Below are 21,421 nucleotides of genomic sequence, written 5' to 3'. Positions count from 1 at the left end.
CTTTCCAGCTTCTGGCTATTATAAATAGGGCTGCTATGAACATAGTGGAGCATGTGTCCTTTTTACCGGTTGGGACATCTTCTGGATATATGCCCAAAATATTCTTAACAGTTGTGCTGGAAGAAGAGACGTTGACCTTGACCAGAGGGATGGAAGTTCAGATTCCATCCTTCTACCGGAAGACATGGGCTGAGATCACTCTTCCAATGGGGACCTGAGCTTCCTTTCTCATAGTGGCAGACTTGAGAGTAGAGACAAGTATCAGAGAACAAGAGAACTGTCCTGGAGTAGCATGAACAGACCCTGCCTATAGACTGGCAACACGCCAGAGGCTGTGTGTAGACCAGCAGCTGCTCTGGCCTCCCTCCTGTCTCCCTGTTTTTCAGCTGGATGTGTCACCCTTGTACTACCATAGATTGGTGGGTGGCAGACAATCTGTCCCGAACCATGTTCAAACACACAGCCCCCAGGAATCCCCATGCGAACCTGAACTTGAACCATTGATTTGTTGATTGATTTGCTGCATTGGGTATTATTTACTTGGGAGCTGGGTTTTTTGAGACAGGTCTTCACTCCATGTCCTTGCTGCTACAACTGACTCACTGTAAGGCTCTTGCCTCAGTTTCCCACCTGCTGGGCTTTAAGGTGTTATCCACCACATCCAATAGACCTGATTTAAATAGCAAAACCCTGGGTGTTAAGCCACTGTCTCAGTGAAAAGAAAGTTGGGGATCTTGAGTTTTTGTTATCTGAAGATAAACAATGGATGACCACATATATCCTCCCGTTCTTCCCTTTAAGGATTTGGACAGGAGAAAATGAAATCCATATTAGTTGTTTTTCTGGTACTACGGTGTCCCATCTTCTTAAGGCTGGAGAAGTCTACAGAAAAATAGAGCTTATTTAGTTTACTGTTCTAGTTAAGTGCAGAGCATCAAGACAGGGAGGCTTTGGTGCTGAGTTTGTGGAAGATGGCAGCACAATGACCAGAGTGCCAACAAAAGGAGATGTACCATAGAAAGATGGACGCCAGGCGATGGGGAAAGAGCCTGACTTGCAATCATCTACGAAGAAGTCTCACCTCTTCAATGCTGTATCACCTGGGGCTGCAGAGGTGTCTCTGTGGTAAGGAGCACTTGCTGCTCTTCCAGGGGACCCGGGTTCAGTTCCTAGCACCATGGCAAGCAACTCAAGCCACCTGTAACTGCAGCTACAGGAGAGCCCAGACTGTCTTCTGGTCTCTATCAGCCCTAGCACACACACCTCTCTCTCACAAGCTCTTTCTCTCTGTCTCTGTCTCTGTCTCTGTCTCTGTCACTGTCTCTGCCTCTCTCTCTATCTCTCTCTCTCTCTCTCTCTCACACACACACAGAGAAAGAGAGAGAGAGAGAGAGAGAGAGAACTTAAATTTTAAGCTTCCTGCTTCTTTGCTAAATGGGTACATAAATCAGTACTAAAGATGAAAACTACTAAGGCTGGAATAACTCTTGAGGAAGAAGCATAAATTTGTCCCTAGCCTTAGAAGCACCATGAGCTCTGCCTTTGCCTTCAGGTGACTGACATGGAAGCAGAAGACAGTACCAACTTATCAGCAAGCAGGTCTTTGTATGTTGGCAGGCTGCAAAGTGGACAAGGCAGAAGACGGGAATTATTATAGATCAAGAGTTTGTTAAAACCAATGTCCTAAATGTACTACAAAACAGAAGGAATTCGTCCCGTTCATAAGACCACAGCCAGGAGATTTGCAGCATTGCTGGTATCTCAGAGTCTGTTCAGAATGCATCCTTAAACAAAACCTAATGAACATACTGCTTCTCCAGCATGAAAAGTGGTGAAATCAAACAGGAGGAGGCAGAAGATCTCCTCCCATAAGAAAAAAAAAAAGGAAAGGATACCCACAGAAAATGGAGTACCCCTGTCACTATATATGTGTGACCAAAAATGTTTATATTGTTAAGAGTGTGTGGTCTCTATCAGAATGTATGTGTATTGCCTCTTCCAGACTTGACAATTTAGGCATGTCCAATCTTTTTACACACACAACACTATATTAGCATCTGAAAGAGCTGTGCTCTAGAACTGCACAATCAAGTTACAAAACATTATCATAAAAAGAAATCACATAATCTTTGAGTTCACCTTTGCCTTGGGGATCACTTGCACACGGTAGTGATGTGGCCCAGGTTCACGAGTTAGACGCGCCTGCTAGGGAAAATGGCTTTCTCTTTTGGAATCCAGAGCTTTGCATGATGCTTGCTGCATAGTTGATGACTGATGAGTTCCAGCCACCAAGAAAAGCACCCCACCATGCCCATGCATATTCCAGAGCCCCATCCACGCATACTTGACAGCATCTTCTTTCTACAGGCCACCACACACTTGGTTTTAGGGTAATGAGAAGTCAAGTAACCCACTGACCTATAGAACCCATCTCCAACCCCCACCCCCTCCCCCCATCATCCCCCACCAAGCCTCTCAGCTCCTCTCCTATGCTTGCCCTCTTGGGTCTGTGTTTTTGTTCTGCTGTCTCACTCAAACAAAATAGCCATGCTGTTCCCTCCCCCAGGAAATGTTCTTGCTCAGACACCTGTCAAGTTAGCTTCCTTAAGTCCCACTGGCTTGTATTCAAAATTCACTTCTTCACCAATGTCTTCTCTGCCCATCAGAGCCTCTCAGGGTCCCACCCTTTCCCTTCCGTCTTCTCCATAACCTGTACCATCACCATATATTCTACACCATGGCATTTTCTCAGCTATCACATAGACTCCATATGTCCCAGGATTTTTGTCTATTTCATTTACCATCCTGAATCTAAAATCCATACCTGCCCAGTATAAAGAAGATAAACTAATAAGTGAATGAATAAATGAATGAATGAAATGACTTCTTAGCGGAATTCTTCTAATATCCAGTGGATGAATGGGCAACTTGGCAGCAGGCTCACTTCCAACCCATAGAACAGTAGTTTTGATGATTTTTCTCAATGGCAATTTTTACATACATGAATGAAAGATTTATTAGTGTTTTTCTCCCTAAGATCCTGATATCCTATGCAGTCTGCTAAAGTGTCTGGATTCTAGGTAGACATTAAAGATAAAATAGATTAAGGTAGGTACTTTTCCATTTTATGGATATAAATATCTTAATTACCTTGAGAGGAATGTATAAAGCCATAAAGCCATCACCGTGGTTAATAGTGATTGCTGGCAGCTCCTAACTCTGGTTGTCATCACACTGGCAAAGTCCCAGATAGAGTATAACAATTTTCTACTAATTCAGACCAAACTAATAACAGCCTATAAGGTTCTTGACATGTTTAAGGCGAATGCTCTGCAGTATCTACCGGACTTGCAGGCAAGGTCTCATCCAAAGGCTAGACGTGATGCCCACTTGAAATATAGCATAATAACATGCAGGTGACATCAAGTCTTAGAAAGTTATGGGGAACGCAGTTCCCTCCACCACCCCTCATATTTTAAGACTCATTCTGTTCAGATAGGTTTCTGAAGTCTAGCTAGGATGTTTTCTCTTCTTACTTAGATGGTGTGAATGAAGAGCAGAAAACCAGTCAATCGTGGTACTGAGAATGGAGCTGCTCAGACACCTTCTACTTTTAAAGGCAGGATGGGATTCCCGAGGGTCACTCCTCTCTTCCTCTCTCTATCCACCAGTCAAGAAAATTGTGGTAGTCATGGAGTTAGCAAGAAACTGTTGTTAGAGAATTTGGTTACAGCATATGGGATCTGAAGAATAAGCCTGGATGAACCAACCTCAGAAAGCTTCAACTTCCTGACCAGAGAATTGACATGTAAAAAGAATGCTTGATGCTGGCTGGGGTGAAAGCATAACTGGTAAGTGCTGGCCAAGCAAGCATGAAGACCTGTGTTTCAGCTCCAGAACATCCCTTTAAGAACCATGGCTGCACTTGTAACCCTGACGCTAGGGGAGCTGAGGCAGGGAGATGATGGGTGCTGAGGCTCCTGGCCAGCCAATCTTATCCCACCTGTGATCCCCGGAGAAACAAAATGGATGACATATAAGGCGCATGATATGGGTTGACCTCTGACCCACACACACGTGTATATACATGTGCACCTGCACCCTCACATACACAAGAACACACACACATATATACTTCCCTCTACACATATACACACATACAAAAGAGCATATCATTTATGAAACTATTGAGTGCTTTGCAAAACTAAAAATGCCCTAGCAATTGCAGACAGGAACACCAACAACAAAAAATGGAGGGAAACACAACGGAGCAGAAAATCAATCGAGGCTGAGAAGGAATGCAACCTTGAGCCTTCCAAGAGCCACAGGCCTACGTGGAGCCTCTGCTTAGAGGAACATAGAGAGGCTCCATGGAGTTTGGTTAGGATCAAATGAAGTTACGTAGTTTAAAAAAATAAATGGAACCAAATGAGTAAGGGGAAACAAAACTCTACTGACTTAGTAGTAATTGCTAAATCAACACTTTGTGTTCTCATATACATGACTAAAGCCATTTCTAAGACTTGTGAGTTTTCTCTTCACCAAATCGAAGCACCCTACGGTTTCTTCTAATCTTCACTAAATAGCACTTTTGTCTCAGCAACTCTGGATGTTTTTTTGGACAATCTTAATACTTTTAGAGGCTATTTATAGAAAGTAATCTCTGTAATAATTCTGCTTTTAAAATGTCAAGCAGATGATGTGTATTGAATGGTTGACCAAAAAGTTAATTTTTTTTATATCTCACCAGAAGTTCCACTGCCCTCTGCCCTCATTAATCCTTGTCTCTCTAAAGCTCCATCTCTTGAGCAGACTCCTAATCTCATAATGGCAGCTAGAACTTACTTACTGTGTGTGTAGCAGACCCTGTCCTAACTGTTTTGCTGATAGTAACCATTAATTCCCCTGGGAACCCTGGGCTGTAAGTATACTACTAAACCCCACCACATGGGGCACAGTGAGAATTAAGGAGCCACACAGATCAACCAAGACTCTGCTACTAGGGAATGGCTAGCGGGAGATATGAATCCAAGCTGTGTAGTTCAGGATCCCAAGACCCTAAACACCACACCAACCTTCTTAATGAAATCATTAGGGGCTCTGAGACCTACCAGAAGCTTACCTCTGTTTGTGAGTGGAGTCACTGGAAACCTTTCAGAACTATGCTCCTCACATTACAGATGTCACTACAGAGTATAGCTGTATCCAACAGACTTGCCATAGACAGGCATTGGGGTTAATGTGATTGGACTCGTTTGATGCTCAACTCTAATCCTCATTATTATGACCAACAAGATGGGTTCTGGCCAGATGGCACCAAGTCTAAAGGTTCCTGCCACCAAATCTCACAACTAGAGTTTGATCCCTGGGACCTCCATCGTAAAAGGTGGATTGAGAGAACCAGTGTGCACAAGTCGTTTTATGAACGTCGCATGTGCCATGCATGTACATGCACACACACAATAGATAAATAAAGTAAACATAAATCTTTTTAATAGAGTGGTATGGAGGAGCTGTGGTTTGTGTGAGTGTCAACCACTGTCTACCTGGCTCACATGACAGGGTGTTTATAGCCACACAAAGGAATGAGTTGTAAGTGAGACTGTTTACTCTCGGCGGTGGGGGGCAGGGGGAATTCATTCTTTGACTTCAGTTATCCTCCTGTCCCATGTGAATGGTAAATATGAGACCTTACAATACAGATGTCTAATGAGGCAACAAAGGCCAGTGAATCTGATTTCAGGAGTGATGGAAGAATTTCTCATCTCAGTCCTGGCTAACAAAACTCAAACAGCCTCATTCATGACTGCAAACTGACTTCAGACAAAACTTGCATAAGTCAATTTTAATCCCAAACATTTCTTGATACATTGATAGACTCGGCTTTGTCTCAGTGCAGAGTGTCTTATAGAGGCTGTTTGTATGGCTCTGACTAAATTAAAGTGACAGAAACGATTTTTCTATGACCATGACCCCAGCAGACAGGGGTAGCCCTTCAACATTAATCTCTTCAGAGTTGTACTCCAAAAACAATCCAGCAGCAGACCATGTAAACGTCTGGCTTCTCTCTAGATTTGCCCTAATGAACAAATCCTAACCTCTAACACAAACCCAATAAGCAGCAAGTGAAAAACATAAATAGTTGTCACAACATGTCTTCTGTATTGCTAGCCTTTTTCCTGTGCATTTCTTCCGAATCCATTTGGTCCTCATCATAAAAGCTTGGCTGATTCTTACAGCATTACCTGTGTAGTCTTCCTTTGGCTTGGCTGCTGGCTTGCCTTGATTTACTTAGGAGACAGTGTCCCTTGAGTAAACACTGTAATGTTTTTAAAATAGCAGAGGCACTATTTGAAACAAAGGTTGGATTGGAAGGTAAATGTAAACTTGAAGTTTAATTGCATTCATCTCTTAATATAACTTCTTAGCCAGAGATTTAAAGCACTCTACCGCTGAGCTCCAACTTGTCTTTCCAGTTTTGTTCCTTCCTCTCTGTTATTGGTGTGGGAGGAAATGTGCAGGCCTTCGGGGTCAGTTGGAGTATTTGTACAAAGGCATTTACTTGGCAAATACTACACACGGTTACAGGGATAGATATAAGGGACACAAAGATGAGAAAGCATAACAATAATAAATGCTGTTTCACTGCTTTGAGTGGCTCATGACTCTCACTGTAGGATTTGCATAATTATCACTATAACACAGTAAGTACGAAGGGAGGAAAATGCATATGGAATATGGTGGGACACACTCTCCTGTTTCTTCCTGAGGTAACTGCCATTTTTTTTTTTTAAATCTTAAATGTCCCCGCAAAAGCCCAAGTATTAAAAGTGTGGTTGTTAGCTAGTGACACTCTCAGGAGGCCGTGGTGACTTCCAGGACTTGGGTCTTGTAGAAGGAGGTTAGGTCAATGGGTAGATCCTTGAAAGGAAACTTGAGACACCAATCCATTCCTCTGTCCCTCACTTCCTCTCATGCTCTCGGCTTTCTGGCCACCATGAGGTAAGCTGCTTCCTTGTCAACTGTTCTCTCTGTGTGCTGACTCATCGTGAACCCAGAAGACACATCCTAACCAAGGGAGTCTAGAATCTCTCAAGCTGAACTCAAGCAAGCTTTTCTTATTTCAAGTTTTCTAACTAACTTTGCTTTTTCTGTAGCCTCAAAGTGGCTTAACCAGCACCTTCCATTTAAATCACTTCCTCACTGACTTTCTCCAGCTGTGTGTCAGCCCCACGACCAGCCTTCACATCTACCCATGTGTGGAAGGACCTCCTCTGAGGGATCCACTGTAGCGAGTCCATCCCAACCCTCATTCAACATCCCAGCACATCTTCTCAAACAAGTCTTCCTTCACACATTTAAGTAATTCTGAACTTATTATCCACACAGCGGATAGAATGAATTCTTTAAGGTTTTATTTTTCCATTTTGAATTACACATGCCTGTCTGTATTTCAGTACGCACAGAGAGTACAGCATCCATGGAGGCCAGAAAGGGTGTGTGTGTGTGTGTGTGTGTGTGTGTGTGTGTGTGTGATATTAGCTTCCTCTGGATCAGGAATTATAGGCAGTTGTGAGCTGCCCAATATAGATGCAGTGAGAGCAGCCAACATATCTCTCCAGGCCCAGCATAAACATACCTGTCTTCTTTATCTCTTACCTCCCCTAATCCCAAGGCTGGGAATTCAGAGCTTTGCTAGACAAGGAACTGATCTACTCTTGAGCCAAATCTCTAGTTCTTTCTCTCTTTTAATATGGCTTCTAATTCCTGGTGGGTAAAAACAGAAGCCCTTGTAATGTAAATGCCTCATGTACTCTTCACTATCCAGCCGTACTGCTCCAGCCTACTCCTGTGCTCCCCTCACACGACTCATTACACTTTGTTTTTATTGAATCATTATATCCCCCTTTATCTGAGGGGGGTTTGTTGTGTGAAGCAAGGCCCAACTCTGTGCCCAGGCTAGGGACTGGAGACACAGCTCAGTGTATATTACTCTTCCAGAGTACCCACCTTCTACTCCCAGAACTCACATCAGACAGCTCACAGCTACTGCGATTTCAGCCTCAGAAGATCAGATATCACTGGCCTCCTTGGACATTCACACATACACACGTGGTACACAGACACACACGAAGGGACATACTTTCAGACTGATGCACAGCCATAGGACATACTCACACAGACAGACAGACACACATGACAGAGATTCACACAATTACACAAACACACACACTCATGGGACACACTCACACAGACATTCAGGTTAACACAGACGCACAGCTACTCATGAACACAGACACACAGCTACTCATGAACACAGACAGACACATAGACACTCACACACACAGACAGATGCACAGACACTTGATCAAAAAAAATCTATATGAATAAGGAATCAGCCCAGGCTGGCCTCAAGCTCACAATTCTCCTTTTGGTGTCCTGAGGACTGTAACTATATGCATGCTCACGATGATTGACTTAAACTCCCATGGGGTTTCTCCATTACCTTTACGTGCAGCCCATTTCCCTCAGGTTCATAGGCCAACTTCCACATCTCAACACAAGCACATTTTTGTTAGTCCAAGTTTCCGTTGTCTTCCCATATCAGTTCAGTTCTTCTAGGTTGGGGCCTTTTCCACTTCCTCATAGTGTATCAGGGGGATAATTCCACCTGTATCTGTGAGGATATTTGATTAATAGCCAGTTCTGTTGAAAGAGTGTTAGCAAATGACAGGGTAGAAACCAGAACTATTTCTGCTTACAACTAATGCTTAGCTGGCACCCCAAGAGACAAGTCCAAAACTGAATCTCTGAGGACAAATGACACAAGAAAAGAGCAGTGTGCCATCCCAGGAAGAGGGCTGGTGCAGCATCACCATGTTGGGTGTGTAAGGGGTCACCTCCTCTATGTCTTAAAGGCCACAAAATCATTTATCAAGCAGAAAGAACACAGAAGCAAGGATCCAGAAACGAGGTGGTCTGTCCCTAGGGAGTCACTGTATTTGGAGCTGGGTTGAGGAACTGTGGCATATCAGACACAAGGCAGGAGAGACTTGAGGATGGAACCATGGAGGCCTCCTGTGCTCTGTGAAGCGATTTGGATGTGTGCCACCAGCCATCAGCAGAGGGTTGTAAAGCAGGAGTGAAATAGTGTCCAGATTTACATTTTAGCAGCATCACTCTCCTGATCGTATGAAGAATGCCATTGACAGGTTGATGGGAGAGACACCCTCTCTGACCAGTTGGGAGACCGTGCGACAAGTCTACATCAGAGATGATTCTCAAGCCAGATCAAAAGTGGTGAAAAGGAGAAGAAGAAGAAAAAAAAGCTGTATTTTTGTTTGGCTTGTTTTTTTAAATCAGTAACTATTACTCTCCCACCATCTAACATTAGGACTGTTGGCATCATTGATGCATCCTTCACAACCCAGCTCTGTGTGGGTTTCAGAGATGAGAAGTCCTCAGGCCCTCATGTCTGAAAGGCAAGCTATTTCCTCACAGAGCATGTCTCCAGCCCACAGACCCTTATTTTTAAAGGCAGGTATTTTCATACCCTAATACTACAGACTTTCAAGTAGAATTACTACACAGACAAGTGCCTCCACCTGTCTTGACCGGCAAATGACGTCTGAAGTAACAATGGGTCTTGATACTGCTTAGCAGGAAGGCAGGGTTGGACCCAGAGAAGCATCATGAAAAAAAGCCGGGACCTGCAGGTTGGCCCTCTCCTGTCCTAGTTATGTGGCCACACGTTGCATGGGTTCCACTGGGAAGTGGGCCTGTGATCATGCCCATCGTAATCAACACGATTCTGGATGCTCTGAAAGACAGTTCACACATCTCAGAGCTAAAGCCGAGCTCTCAGCATGTAGAGCCTCCTCCTTTCATGGTTCTCCTTCCACTGAGATGTGCAAGTCTTTTTGTTTATACCCATCCCCATCTATTGCCCAGGATGGAAAGGTATACTGGGTTCCTAATCGCTTCATTGGAAAGGATACACACTGACCACCACTGATAACAGCTGTTTGACCCTGATTCTGGGCAACATTGTACTTCTTAGCAGTAACTTTCCAGCAAGAGCACTACACAGTGGATATAGTGCAACAATCATTAACAGTCTGAGACTAAACAAGGACAGCTAGGCCAGGGGCCTTTGTCTGTGGTACCTAAAGAACCCTGAGTCACACCAGTCCTCGCCTTCTTCCTGATTGTCCCCCTCCCTGTTCATCCTAAACCTATTTCTACTGTGTTCCTTACATCTTCCACTCCTGTCTCTATTCAAGTTCACGACTTCTTATATAAAACCCCAGTCCCATTTCTGCCCCCATCAAAAGCTCACCAATTCTACCTGTGATCTCAAAGCCATCTCCTGGACAGAGCCTTCTCTAATCTTCATGGCCAGAGGAAGCTCCTGGAAGCCTATCACAGAGCTTAGCGGGTGTCTGTTTGGGACCCACTCTTTCTGAGGAAGCCTCAGGTACAGTTTCCCTGCAGGCAGCCACCAACCTCTAGTATTCTTCACTGAGAGCAATGAGAAGAGTAAATTCCATAAGAATGCGAGCCGAGGCCAGCACACGTGTGAGCAGAGGAGGCCAGCACACATGTGAGCAGAGGAGGCCAACACACAGAGCCCTGAAGAATCCTCCCAGTAAAGAGCTAAACATTTATTCAAACAACTCTAGAAAGACTGAGAATATAATTTCCTCGAGAATGTAATGTTCAGATAATGGCTACCTGAGGTATTGGAATAGTATGATGTGTCTTTACTTCATTTTACATAAACATAAGATAGCAAGTGTGGTTAAGGCCTGCTTATGTGGTGGACAGTATGTATTTAACAACAACAACAACAAAGGGGACACACCTTTGAATGTGATGATACCTAAGAAAAGCAAATATTAAAAGGCTTCCTTAAGAAGTCTGCATGTGTGTAGAGCAGGATGGTGATGTGGAAGGTGTCAGCGTAATTTGATAAATGTCAGCAGCTTAAACTATATAAACCTATCCATCAGGTAGGGACACTGTGCCTGGTTTATCTGAGCAGTTGCCAAGCCTGTCTGTTTAGATACAGATACTTCCTGACAGTAAAAGAGAGGTGGGGGAGGAGGAGGAAGGAGAGGAAGAGGAGGAAGGAGGAGGAGGAGGTGGTGGTGGTCGTCGTGGTGGTGATGGAGTAGGAGAAGGAGGAATGGGAGGAAAGAAGAGAATGGGGTGGGAAGGGGGAGGGGGCAGCAGAGGGGAGTGTAGTGGTGGGGAGAGAAGGAAGGGGAGAAGGAGAATAGCTATATATTGGGATTAAGGTAACTCAGCCAAAATGCCCATATTTTCCTTATCCTCACAGATACCTTGACAAATATAGACATGGGATAGGCAGAGAGCCTTGATAATAATTTTATCCTATTATTATTTAGCCAGAGGGTGGAAGTCCCTCTAATGAATTGTGGCCACTGGTTTGGGTGGACTGGCATGGGTTTCCTATGCTACTACCATCTTCACCTTGACTTCATATTCACATTCACATTGAGACAGGAGGGTCTCAGACTTATTGGAAGACAGGTAGCTACTCTTCTGCCTCAAATGTCTTCTGGAGAGAACAGAGACACCTTTAATATCCACTCTATGTCCAAACATACACCCACCCCAGGACCTTCAAAGACAACCCCAAGTTGACACAGTCTCCTAGACAACAGCCTTTGACTGTAGCCTGCCCCCAGTGTTCCCAGCAGAGACATTTGTCCACTAGGACATGAGGACACCACCATCCTGGGGAGGGAGGAGAAGGAGGGAGGGAGGGAGGCAGAGAAGGAGGCAGGAAGGGAGGGAGGGAGGGAGGGAGGGAGGGAGGGAGGGAGGGAGGGAGGGAGGGAGGGAGGGAGGTACAGCGAGTCCCATGTTCATGGATGATACTCTCTGTGTCTAGACTAGCGTCATAGGTCCTTCAGAGGCCACTGGAATTCACTGCTGTGTTCTGCACACCTCTGGATTTCTATATAAAGGAAACTGGAGAGTCTGGAAAACAGCACACCTGAAATCCCCTCTGACAGTCACAGGATGCAGGAGATCACACGAAGCCCTGGAACATCCTGTAACGAAAGCTATGAAACCCATTGACTTCAGAAATGTATTTCCCAAGAAATCTTTTGGAGGTAAAGCGTGCCTTAACATCTGTCTGGAAACTACAGGTTGTTTTCATGCTGTCAGAGACAGAGCCTTGGTGCTGGATGGGTTTCAGGTGCAGAGTTGTCCCTTCACGAACTAGACCATCATAGGAAATAAGTCCTGAGCCTTGATCTTCCCTCAATGGATCCATGTCACCGTTTCTAAAATTCACCATCCCCACAGCACTGTAAAAGGAAGGCACACATGAAGTTCTGCCTTGGAAGCCATCAGACAGACAACACACACTGCTCAGCAACACAGGAAATCTGCTGCCGTGTTACCATTGTGTTGTATTTTAAGGAGAAAAAGAAAATCACAGCACAAAATCACGGCAGCACAAACCAGGTTTCTGATATTGAGAGAGAGAGAAAGCAGGGCTGGCCCCACTGTACTGTGTGCAACCATGTCAACCATTCTGGGAAACTCCTACAGTGAAGCTGGGTTTGCTTATACCCACTCTGATGAGTCTTTTAAACAGCCCCATGTACTGCAGATGGTCTTGAACTCACTGTGTAACTGAAGATGACCACAAACTCCTGATCCTACCTCCAGCACCCCAAGAACTCGTATGTGATGTCATGCCTTGTTTATTCAGCACTAAGGATCAATGCCAGAGCTTTGGGCACACCATGAGAACTTTGGGCACGCCATGAAGGCTTTGGGCACTCCATGAGGACACTCCACAAACCAAGGCAAATTCCCAGCATGCTTTTCTGACCTTTAAACCTTGTTTTATGTGCTTGCTGCGTGTTTCAAGGAGGAGCACATGATCTTCTTGCTCTGGAAAGGGCTGTGTACTTCTCCTCACTCTAGATGAAGAGATCATCAACAAACTAAAGAAAGAATTCCACTAGGCATGGTGGCTCACATCTTTAACCCCAGCACTCAGGAGGCAGAAGCGGGCAGATCTCTGAGTTCGAGGCCAGGCTGGTCTGCAATCAGAGTTCCAGAACAGTCAGGGCTACACAGAGAAACCCTGTCTTGGAAAACAAAACAAGAAAGAAAGAGAGAGGAGGGAGGGAGGGAGGGAGAGAGAAGAAAAGAAGGAGGAGGAGGAGGAGGAGAGGGAAGGAGGGAGGGAGGGAGGAAGGGAGGGAGGGAAGAAGAGATTAATTCCATCCAAGTCAACCTCCTCACTGAAGAGTTCCACCTCAATATTTATAAATCACAAAAAGAGGCACCTGCACCACTGAAGATACGGCTACAATGCCCTGGAAGCACACCCCACCCACCCACCCTGTCTTCCATCACCTACAGAAAGTTATGAAATGTGGGGAGGGGTGTTGCTCATTAGCCTCACCCCTCCCTCCTCCAGGGACTGATCCTGTGAAAATCTGATGATCATCACTGCTCCTCCTCAAGCTAGAAATAACCGGTCCAAACCAGTAGATACAGCAACTCACCAACCCGACTCCAGGAGTCATTGCTCTGTGGTCAGATCACTGCTAACAAGAAAGGCCTTTGTAGGACAGAGCCTGTGCCAGGAAGGTCCACTTCCTGGTTTTCCTTGGCTTCGCTCTATGCTTTGCTTATAATGGTTTTTTTTTCCCCCTGCCTTCAGCCTATATTAGTTGTAACAAAATGGCTGAATCTAGGGCTCAGGCATGTAGAAAAGGGAACAATGATGCCATGCTGGGTGGCTGTGAACAGGTGACAGAAATAACACATGTCGCGTGATTATAGCTATAACAAGGCAGAGGAAGGCAGCCCACTATTGCTAGATTTTTCCATGTTTCAAGATAAGGTAATAGGTAACCAAGTGATACATGTTACATCAATTAATATACAGGTTTAGGTTTTCACCGGGAACTTGGAGGTATTTAATTTTAGTCAGTTATTATACTGTAGCAGATAAACCAGACAAGGATTCTAGAAACAGACTCTGTGTTTCAATATCTGCTCCTTGCCAGTGGCAATGATCTGCCATCCCAGTAGTCAAAATGTAGAAGGAGAAAGATTAGGAGTTCAAAGTCAGACGTGCCTACACAGCAAGCTGAAAGCCAGCTCGGGCTACATGAAACTGTGTCTCATAAAACAGGCAAGCAAAAACTCCAGCTCTGCCTCTTATTGGCTACGAGAACGTGTCTCCCTTTGTTCAACCTTAAAATTGAAGAGAAATGAGAATATGTAGTTTACCATATTGTTTGAGAAATTGTGTGCTCATGTATGTGTGTGTGTGCGTGCGTGTGAAGTGCGTGTGTGTGTGTGAAGTGTGTGTGTGTGTGTTTTGCTGGAGATGGAAACTAGTCATGATACATGCCTCATAAGCATCCTACTACTGAACTACACACTACACACTACATACTATGTATTACATCCCCCAGCTGTGTTTCTTACATGCCATTGTGATTATAGTAGTCTATGTATTTCTAGGTCTCACAGAAAAGCCTTGAACTCATGATCTTCCTGCCTCAGCCTTTTGAGTCCTGTGTTACAAGCATGTCTCATCATCGTCAGCTTGTTCTTTAGAATAATGTTAAGTCCTAGGATCATACCCACATAAATAAGAAAACACACAACGCACTTCAAACTGTTTGATGTCTCATACGTATCCCCTCGCCTTTATCCATATGATAAGCCTGAGATAGAAGGGTAACTCCATAGAGGAGGGATGTGGGACCCTGGAGTTCCTCAGGACTGTTGCCTGGTAACAGCTATACATGGCATTTAAAAGGTGGCCAGACTTCTGTATAATTTTTCATTTGCTACATGGATTATATAATTAATTATAAAATTATAGTACCTGCTAAACCCAAAAAAATTAAAAAATAAAAAAAAGGTGGCCAGTGTTTTATGCAATAGCACCCTCCATAAAAATAACACACCCAGAAAACCAGTCTACTAAGCCAACTGGAAAAATCTGCATTTTCAACAGGCCTTGTATAACTCAATAACTAAGTGAAATAAAAAATTTGATTCAAACCAACATGTGTATTACTTCAATCAATAAATGGATTGTCCAATGTAACCAATCTGAGTTAGGAGTGGACTTTACATACTACAGGATCCATTTCTATGCGTTCTCTTTAACTAACTTTGTAATAGTGTATTGAGACAACAGTTTTGTATGCAGCCTAGGCTGGCCTTGAACACAGCTGTCTCCCTGCCTCAGCTTCTAGGATGCTCGTATGACAGACATGAACCACTGTGCCAGCTAACTTTTAAACAATGTCTTGTAATAGTTTACCTTCCCTTCTGATTCCGAGAACTTTCTCCCAGGAAATTTACCAGCAGATTACCTGACTACCCAGGCCCGTGGCCTAGAAACTGCTAACTTAGGAGCAGTCTGTCAACTGCATTTTCCTGGTTCTTATTAGCTTAAGGCAGGTGCTTAATGTTATTTAAACAGAGGAGACGATTTGAAATTTCTTGGTAGGTGAATTTGATAGTGATAATTTTAAAATAACAACGGCCATCACCAGGAGCTGAAAGGTCTCTTTCATGGAGGATCCCTTATCTGCATAAGTCAGAACATCTTCTAGTAAAAAGGTCAGGGGATCCACACCCACTTCCCCCGTCCTTTCCTGAAGAACAGGAGCGTTTCCCCTGTTCTGTGGTAGTCAGTATTTGCACACACACACACTCACATGCACACAAACATGCACAAGGACAACTCACACACTTAAATAATAAGGGTTTTGTTATTGAACGCTACTACATTTAAAAATAAAAACAGTGCAATTTTAAGGCTCCAGTCAGAAAAGGCAAAGACTCCATCTACCTACAAAATACATCACCCCCAATACTTGTTTATTTTTCAGTGTTGGGACCCCAACAAGTGTATCAATGTCCTTGACAGGCCTCCTTCTCTGAATGCCGGAGCTCCACCCCAATCACTGCACACTGAAGACCTCTCTCCTGTGGCCATGGTCTTTAGCCCCTTGCCCTAGAGAGGCGGTTTTGAGTTTATCAGTCCGCACGAAGAGGCATTGCTCCATCCTACCTTACAGCCCCATTTTCACATGTCCTCGGTAAACAGTTTAGCCAATTTGGCGATCATCGATTAAGGGATGTGTATGGAGCCTCCTCCCTTGTTAATTACACTGAAGTGTGTAATTAAGAATATTTGCACATTAATTCTACTGGAAAGAAAGGGAGAGAGATAGGATTTCTGAGGTCAGTAATTTGAGCCTTTCTTTAATTGGCATCAGGTCAGCGAGTCCAGTAGACCGATCCATCTGATACAGGGAAATAAAGAGTACTGGAGACAAACTGATGATTCAGCAATCTTTCCTGAAAAAGATGGCATATAGTGTTCTCCCACCAGAAAAATGTTTCGTTGGTTTGTGTTTTATTTACTATTACAACATTAGCAATAAAATAAAGCTTTCAATCTTGAGATAAAGCTCGGAGGCTGAGTGCTTTCCTAGAATGTGTGAGGCCTTGGCTTTAATCGCCAATGTTTCAAAATAAAATATTAGAAAACAATAATAAAATACAGTTTTAGAAACCAGGCTTATGAAACATACTACACCTCCTGTATTTTATTTTCCTGAGCTGCAGGTGGAAAAATTAGATACATTTAAAAATGGGGGTGGTGGAGTCTATTTAAGTAAATACTTATTCAAACAATTGATCACGAACTAATTGGATAAGAGAATACCGCCATAAGAACATAAAGTAAAGTAAGTCTGAAGTGGGCGTATTGGCCAATTCCCCTGGAAATAGAGAGTTTTCTGGAATTGCCTTAACAATCTGACCTATGACTTGAAAAATATCTCAAATAACTTACTACATAAAAGTCACATTGATCTGTTATGACATATCTTTAAATGTTTATATGAGCAGATTTACTCCTCCTGCATAAGGAGGAAAAAGAGAGAGAGGAGGAGGGAGAAGGAGGAGAGGGAGACACTCTTCTAGTTTTGTTTTTTTTTTTTTAATCTCTTTCTTTCATCTCAAGTATGTGTCTAACTCAGATGAGAACAAAAGCAGTTTTAGCCAGAACAACCTGGGAAACTGTAGGGTGAATCACCCTGCCCCACAGACGCTAAACACAACCTGGTTCCTGAACTGTTATTGTAAGGAAATTTGAGAAACAGAAATTGAAACCAACCTGTTGTTTCAACCAATTGCTGAAGGCGAACAAGAACTTGCAAAGAAACATTTTTACTTTATGTCAAAATCGTGAGACAGAGATGGGCACAGAAAACTGTGTAGGCTGTAAATGGTCCGGGCAGTCAGGTTGTGAAAGTTAGCTAGAACACAGACTTCACCGTTAAGGTGTGGTGGAGGTAGCCACAAAATCTATGAGGTCTGTTTCCCCCACTTACATGATGAATGGGTGCATGGAACAGTGGGGAGGCATGGCAGAGACACATGAGTGCTTTGTCCTGGACAGCTCCTTCCTTGCTCCCTTCTCTCCTGCCACCTGCATCTCAGGCCTCAGCTCTTTGCCTGGAAATATGTAAAGGTAATGACCAAATGAAACCCAGTAAGGAAAGCTCACTATTACCTTTAGCAAATAGATAACACTAAGAAGCAAGCAGCACCTAGGCTGGGAGTACCCCATTGAGGGAGGCTAAGCTTCCTCACCCAGGAAAAGCCCTGTTATGTTGGGGGCGGGGTCAGAGTGGAAAAGCAGGAAGCTGAAAGGATTGTGTTGTGATTCTATCCAGGCAGCTATTTTCCTTCTCCAGCAACATTTAGCTGGGGGAGGGAGAAGGGTAATGTGGTTGACTCTGATGTCATCTTAGTCCCTGAGTAGTTCAGACAACGAACCAAAGTGCAGTTTGTAGCCAAAGCCATGGAAGTGGATCTGAAGAAGAGAGAAATCTCTAGCAAGAGATTTTAGGGATATAAAATTCTCTTGGTCTGGGAGAGTTCAGGTTGATTACTCCAGGACATTCAGTAGCCACCAAAAGGAAAAAAAGAGGAAAATAAAGATTTAAAAAGTAGCAACTATTTGCAACCATAACAGAAGGTCACCTAAGAGAAGCCTAGAAATCAGACTGCCTTGCCTCCTCCAGTCACATCTGTTAGGGGTTAAGTTGTAAGTTGCAAAAGCTACTGGTTCATAAAAGGACACTCCTTTCTGCTGCTGTCCAGAGTTCCTTGAAAATGGGCCATATTGGAGAAGAACACTTCTCCCTCATTCATTATTGATTTGGAAGCAAACAGGTCTCCCTGCCCCACTACCTTTCTTACCCTGACTGGTCCTCCTCTGGTCTTATCTGCTTAGTGGAAATGCCACGAATATTTCACACTCTGAAGGAGAACTTCTTCACTAAAGACCTGTGGGGAAGGCCCAGGAGGTTGGAAGTCATCTCAGGACAAGTGCAGAAGACAGACCTGAACCTGCATCAGGGAGCACAGGAGCCAGAGATTCAGCAACAGCACAATGGCATGAAGTTATGCCAAAGCAAAGCTTCCTAAGGTCACATCCAAATGCCTGGAGGAGCTTGCGGATCACAAAGTTGATACAAGCCAAATGCTTTGGGGAGGTCCAGGAGCCTGGTGGGCTGGATTCAAGCTCAAGAACCAGGAGAGGCGCTTGGCTTTCTCCATCTCTAACTGGTGTCTTCTAAGCAAGGGACAGATAGGAAAGGTTCATGTCCTGGGGTTAAGGAAATACTTGATTTATTGGTGGCCACTGCCCTCTCTAAGGCTTCTGTTCCTTTCAAAGCCCATGCAGAGGGAAAGCAACCAGCAAAGGGCCATTCTGTTTTACAGAGGCCTGACTATTTTCATTGTGCCTGATTCTTCTTTGTCCTTCCCTTCTTTTTCTCCTCCCTCCCTCCTTCCTTCCTCCCTCCCTCCCTCCCTCCCTCCCTCCCTCCTTCCCTTTAGGCACAGGGCAAGTCACTCTGACAATTCAAATGAGGCATCTTGGGAGGGATAGGAGAGAGATAGGTGGAAGAGAGATTAAGACAGGACTTCTACTCACAGATTTGGATAGTAAGTGTCAATGCTACCAGTTTCTTAACCATAGTTCCAAGATCTGCGTGGGGATAGTGGCAGAAACTGGCTTTGGCTTTTGGCAGAGGAACTGCCAACTGTCTCAAGCCGGCTGGGGTGAAAATCTGGGCAGATCAGAACTAGGTGTGGGCGCCCACTATCCAGCCTGAACCAGACAGGTCCTGCAGTGCGCAGACTGGAGGGAGGCAGGCAGGAGGCTGGCAACACCCAACATGCCATCCCTTTGTTCTATGGGCAGTGGGGAAATTCTGAAGTGCAGAAAAGGCCCACTCATAGGGCACCACCAAAAGTCTGAGCTTAGCCTTCCTCTGTCCCTAGTCTATTGCCAAAGCAGCCATGGCAACCTTGAGCGGGATGAGTTCCAGGAAGGATCCTAAAAGTGAGATCCAGTATATCTAGGGGAAATTGACGAATTGCATGGAGGTGCTTGCCACGGGGGCACTAGGCAAGGACATGCAGCAGGGCAGGGGCGCAGATCCCAGATTGTACATTTCCTGACTCCTAACTCCCTGAGCTCTCTCGTTTTCCGCCAAACTGATAAGAGACCAGTATTCTGCAGTCACAACCTTCCCTGCATCGCTCTCCATCTAGACAGTGACTCTGCCAAGATTGCAAAGGACACTTTGACACACCAGGAAGGAGCCACAAGCGGGCCACAGCGCGCCTGCGGGGAAGAGTGTCTGACCGAGACTGAGAGCGCACAACCACCCAGAGCCCGCCAGTCCACGTCCACGCATGCCTGAGAACTTGTCTCGCCCCTGGGTCGGGAGAGCTTTCCAGACTCACTACCTCCAGACTCTTGATTTTTAACACCATAGAAACCGAGTCTGAGGCTCTGACGCTTAGGGGGGAAAAGGACAAGGTCAAGGTCTCCCCATAGCCACCATCTGTCCCGCCTTAAGGAAGATCTACCTGCATCCATTCGTTGGAAAATGGATGGCAGAGTCCAGTGGGCCTGGCTGGAGCTGAGGGACCTTACCCTGACTCTTTCTGACCAGTCCCGGGACCACAGCTTTCCTTTCTTTCCTCTCTCTTCTGCTCAGTGGTGATTCGAGGGGATATGATTAAGACCAACCGGTGATCGCACGGCGGCCGGGTGGCTCCAGACCGTCAGGATACGCGGGCGCCGCGGCCAAAGTGACTGAGGGCAAGGTCCTCAGCTGGACGCACCTCGTCCCCTCCCCCCTGGACGACACACTTGGCGGGATCCGGGCGCCCTCGAGTCGAAATCTCCCGGACCAGCCCCACACAGTCTCCCGCACGCACCGCGCACACACCCGCCTCCCGCCGAAAGGCCGCTCGCCTCGTTTCTCTCGCCTCGTTTCTCTAGAAGCAAACTCGGCTTTAAGTTGACAGCAGGCTAGAGCGAGGAACTGGGGTGCGAGGGGGTGCGCACAAAAATGAAAAGGGTGTATGTGTGACAGCAAGAAGAGAGCAAGCTAGAGCGCCCGGCTGGAGGTCGGAGGGGACAGAAGCTGGGGACAACGCGGCCAGTGAGGTCGCCGCGGCAAGCGACAGCGCCTCCCGCGCGTACCCGGAGGCTCGGCGCCAACTCACAAGGTCCCTCGTGCAGAGCCGCTCTCCGAGCTCTCGGGAGTGGGTGGCTTTGGGGGTCCCCGAGGATGTCCGCTTGGTCGCCGGCCGCAAGAGGGGAAAACCAACACAAACAAGTCACCGGACGCCAGCGAGACTGTCCGCCAGGCGCCGCGGGAACCTCTCGCACTCCGCACCAGGAATCGGGCACAGGGTTCGGGCTGCCGGGCGTAGACTATAAATAGCAAAGTTTTAGATGGAGTCAGCTAACAAATGAGAAGAGCGGTTGTAAATGTGTGAAGGACCCTCCCCCACCACCACCCACACACCTTGGGGAAAAGACCCGACATTCCTCTTCACGCTCCTGGCACGGGTTGCATTTAATATCTCCAGAATTTCCAGTAGTTTTGTTGCTTCGCTTCATGCTTTCCCCTACTGCCCCCTCACCCCACTCGCTGCCAACTCACGAGCCAGGAAGGGCAAAATCCTCCTGGTACTGAGAGAGGGAGAAGGCCCGGGGCGGGTTTCCCCCAGGACTGGGAGAGCCTTAGTCCTTAGGGAAGCAGGAAAACTGCCAGGACTCGGGGTTCACTTGAGGTACCGGGACAGAAATTTGGGCAATCCCGCATCTGTGAAGGAATTGCAACAGGGTGAATTTAGAAGCCACCAGGGTAACCTGGAGGGTAGGGTTGTCCTTCCCGACCCAACAATGACCTCCAGTGAGAGCGACCTCTTTCGGTTAGTTTTCTTGAACTTTGAGCCCCGGGGAAGGACCCTGGAGAGCCAAGGCGCACACCAGGCTGGGGGTGGA

At 45.6% G+C, this 21,421-nt stretch overlaps 1 protein-coding gene across 4 annotated transcripts in view; it reads right to left on the bottom strand.

Moving 5' to 3' along the window:
* The window catches only part of Esrrg (estrogen related receptor gamma), a 606,111-nt gene extending 585,042 nt beyond the window's left edge, over positions 1-21,069 (bottom strand). The window contains exons 1-2 of one of the 4 annotated variants that reach the window (XM_021166361.2): positions 20,940-21,069; positions 20,635-20,845 (exon numbers count right to left, since the gene is read on the bottom strand). The gene's annotated coding sequence lies outside the window, so the exon portion shown is untranslated. The other 3 variants (XM_029477729.1, XM_029477722.1, XM_029477728.1) reach the window with 3 other exon arrangements.
* Between the last annotated feature and the right edge of the window lie 352 nt (positions 21,070-21,421).

This window comes from Mus caroli, chromosome 1 (genome assembly GCF_900094665.2).
Source record: "Mus caroli chromosome 1, CAROLI_EIJ_v1.1, whole genome shotgun sequence".
Taxonomy (NCBI): Eukaryota; Metazoa; Chordata; class Mammalia; order Rodentia; family Muridae; genus Mus; species Mus caroli.
Note: the sequence above shows the minus strand (reverse complement) of the source record. Positions and strands in the feature narration are given on the sequence as shown.